Consider the following 3933-nt stretch of genomic DNA (forward strand, 5'->3'; position numbering starts at 1 on the left):
AGCATTATCCTAATACCAAAACCAGACAAAGACATTACAAAAGAAAGCTACAGTGCATATCTATCATGAACAAAGAAGCAAAAATCCTCAACAAAATATTAGCAAACTGAATGCATAATGTATAAAAGGAAGTCGGCTGGGGAGGCAGGGGGCTTACGGAACTCTGTACTTCCTTTGTTTTGCTGTGAACCTTAAACTGTTCTTTTAAAAAAAGATTAGTTTAAAAAAGTAATCAACGAATACCAAGTTCATTTTCTGTGTTGTGTAACATTCCAATTCAATAAACGAAGGCAGCCCACCTGTTTTTATCATCTACTGAAGAGCCAGATCTTCTTCTCAAATTGTTCAGTGATAATAAGATCCTTGCCTCATGGGAGCACCCTGCAACATGAAGTTTCCGTGTCAGTGGTCATGTAGTTTTCATGCATAGTCTCTGCATCCTCACTAGTTTTTTTTTTTTGTTTCGTTTTTGAGCCCGGGTCTCACACAGTGGCCCAGGCGGGAATGCAGTGGCATGATCATGGCTCACTAAACCTCCACCTCCTGGGCTCAAATGATCCTCCCACCTCAGCCTTCTTGGTAGCTGGGACCACAGGCATGTATCACCACGCCCCGCTAATTATTATTATTATCATTATTTTGTAGAGACGAGGCAGAGTCTCACTTTGTTACCCAGGCTGGTCTTGAACTCCTGGGCTCAAGCGATTCTTCTCCTTCATCCTCCTAGTGCTAGAATTACAGGCATGAGCCACCACACCTGGCCTCACCGCTATTTTAAAAGACAATATTGAAGCAGGTTTCTATGTTTCAAGCAAGCCGCTGTGAAAGCAGAGGGAGCAAAAGACATTAAAAGATCTTAATTATCTCCCAAGTAGCCAGGGCTGAGATTTGGACCTGGTTTATGACCCTGTTTTGTGGCAGCATTTTTGACAGTCTAGAAGCAGGGTCCCTAGCAGTAGCCAAGCAGTACTGGATCTCTCACATTTTTTGTGAGGAGATGCAGCTTTATGGACTGGCCAATCCTAATCGCTATTTATTTATTTATTTATTTACTTTTTGAGAGGGAATCGCTCTTTGTTGCCCAGGCTGGAGTGCAGCGGCGCCATCTCAGCTCACTGCAAACTCCGCCTCCCGGTTCACGCCATTCTCCTTCCTTAGCCTCCCGAGTTGCTGGGACTACGGGCACCCGCCACCACACCCCACTAATTTTTTGTATTTTTAGTAGAGACGGGGTTTCACCGTGTTAGCCAGGCTGGTCTCGATCGTCTGACCTCGTGATCCGCCTGCCTCGGTCTCCCAAAGTGCTGGGATTACAGGCGTGAGCCTCTGCGCCCAGCCCTTAATCGTTCTCACTAGCATACAATGGGTAACAGTTTCCTTTTGCCTTTTCCTCCTCGGTCAATAGGCGGCAGGCAGAGGCTGCGGATGTAATGGCACACCTTGCATGCTTCCATGTCACTGTCCTGAGTTCATGAAGGTTTCATTCCTTTTTTCTTCTTTTTTGAGTCTTTATTTTTTTAGAGCAGTTTTACGTTCACCGAAAAACTGAGTGGAAGGTACAGAAATTTCCTATATATTCCTGCCCTCACACAGGCAGAACCTCTTCCACCAACAGTATTCTGCACCAAAGTGGTACATTTGTTATAACTGATAAGCCTGCATAGACACACCATCATCACCCATAGTCCATAGCTCACTGTAGGGTTCCCTCTTGGTGTTGTGTGATTGATGGGTTTTGACAAATGTATGATGACATATATCCACCAGTATAGTATTATACAGAGCATTTTCACTGCCCTAAAAATCCTGTGCTCTGTCTATTCACCCGTTACCCCTAACCCCTGGAAACCACTAAAGTTTTTACTTTCTCCATAGCTTTACCTTTTCCGGAATACCATATAGTTGGAATCATAGTACATTGGCTTTTCAGATTGGCTTATTTAACTTAGTAATATGCATTTAAGTTTCCTCCATGTTATGTTTCCTCCATGTCTTTTAGTGGTGTGACAATTCATTTCTTTTTAGCACTGAATAACATCCCATTGCCTGAATATACCACAGTTTATTTATGCATTCACCTACTGAAGATGTCTCCGTTGTTTCCAAGTTTTGGCAATTATGAATAAAGCTGCTATAAACATCCATGTGCAGGGTTTCTGCATAGATGTGCTCTCAACTCCTCTGGATAGGTACCAAACAGTGTGATTGCTGGGTTGTATAATGAGAGTATGATTAGTTTTGTCAGAAACTGCCAAATTGTCTTCCAAAGCAGTTGTATCATTTTGCATTCCCACCAGCAATGAACGAGAGTTCCTGTTGCTCCACATCTTCATCAGCGTTTGGTGTTGCCAGGGTTTTGAATTTTTGCCATTCTAAAAAGTATGTAGTGGTATCATTGTTGTTTCAATTTGCATTTTCCTGATGATATATGATGTGGAAACTTTTCATATGTTTATTTGCCATCTGTGTATCTTCTTTGGTGAGTAGTCTGTTCAAATGTTTTGCCTACTTTTTAATCCGGTTGTTTGTACTTTTATTGTTATCCATTGAGTTATTTGTATATTTTGGGTACCAGTCCTTTATCAGACATGTGTTTTGCAAATAGTTTCTCTGTCTGTGGCTTGTCTTCTCATTCTCTTTGAGAGTGTGTTTCGCAGATCCGATTTTTAAATTTTTAATAAACTATAACTTATCAATTACTTCTTCCATGGATCATGTCTTTGGTGTTGTCATTTTCCGTTTGAAGAGTCGCTGTTCTGTACTGTGCATCTGAAGCAAGAGACAAAAACCTTTGTGCCCGCGGCTGCTGCAGTGGGGTCTCAGGGCAGAGAAGCTCTTTCAGAGGGTGGGGGCGTGGCGCCTGCCTCCGCGGGAGCGCCTGGCCAGGGCCTATCCCGCGTCCCGGGGAAGGCTGTTGCGTGCAGCTTCGTTCTTCCGCGCAGCAGCCTTGCGGAGACTCAGAACGAGGTACGGGGAAAGAGCTGACGGGTGGACCAAGAAAAGAGGGAAATAAGCAAACGCACCTTCTTAAATCTAGAATTCTTGGTAAAGCCAGAGTTCCCAGATAAAGCTTCGGTATCAGGTGAGCTAGATGGTATGTGTGGCCCGAGTCATTGCATGTGGGGATAAAGTTCAGGCAGGATTTTCACGTTTTCATCTATTTGGACAGTTGCTTCTTCGAGCCGGGTCAAGCGCGTGTGGGAGCCACAGCTCCCAAGGTGCATTTCATCATTCAACGTACTCAGAGGGAGGGAATTTGGGTTGCATTTTCCATGAGCCTTCGGCTAGCAGAAAATTTTTCAAAAGGTCTTGAACAATCCCTCAATTCTTTCCGCCTGGGATTCGGTTGCGCCAAGAGGACTAATTGTGCTAAAGCTGTAAAAGTGTGCTCTGCTCTCTGTAACGACACAAGCTGGATGTTGCTGGTGCGTCCCGGAAGGAGGTTACTCGGGTGTAATCTGGGTTAGGCTTTAGGTGGAATTCATCCTCAGAGTTGGTCACTCCCTGGTCGAGCACGAGATAATATAAAATGCTTCGCGTTTTTAACAGGACTGGAATTCTCCCTTATGGCTAATTTGTGCCAGGGGATGTAGCTCAGTGGTAGAGCGCATGCTTCGCATGTATGAGGCCCCGGGTTCGATCCCCGGCATCTCCACGGCGATTATTTACATTAGCTTTTGTTTAATTCAGCCTCTGGCATAGAATATAAGGGGAAAAAGAAAAGAAAAGAAACTATTTTAGTCCTTTCACATATTTGCCATTATCATTTCCTTTAAATCCATCAATTCCCTGTTCTTATGTTTTTTTCTCTTCTATTTGCTTGACTAGCTACAGGCCATATTCCTGTTTCCTGGAAATTTCCAAGGTGTTTTAGTATGCGGTGAGTAGTACAAAGTCAGAGGGACAATTCAGAAATGTACTATTCCTATGAGT

At 43.7% G+C, this 3933-nt stretch overlaps 1 non-coding gene across 1 annotated transcript; it reads left to right on the plus strand.

The window, feature by feature from the left end:
• The first annotated feature begins 3583 nt into the window (after positions 1–3583).
• On the plus strand, positions 3584–3655 carry TRNAA-CGC (transfer RNA alanine (anticodon CGC)). The gene has a single exon. It is a non-coding gene; the product is annotated as a tRNA-Ala (tRNA).
• The last annotated feature ends 278 nt before the right edge of the window (positions 3656–3933 follow it).

Source organism: Rhinopithecus bieti, unplaced genomic scaffold, assembly GCF_001698545.2.
Source record: "Rhinopithecus bieti isolate Rb0 unplaced genomic scaffold, ASM169854v2 scaffold_18466, whole genome shotgun sequence".
Taxonomy (NCBI): domain Eukaryota; kingdom Metazoa; phylum Chordata; class Mammalia; order Primates; family Cercopithecidae; genus Rhinopithecus; species Rhinopithecus bieti.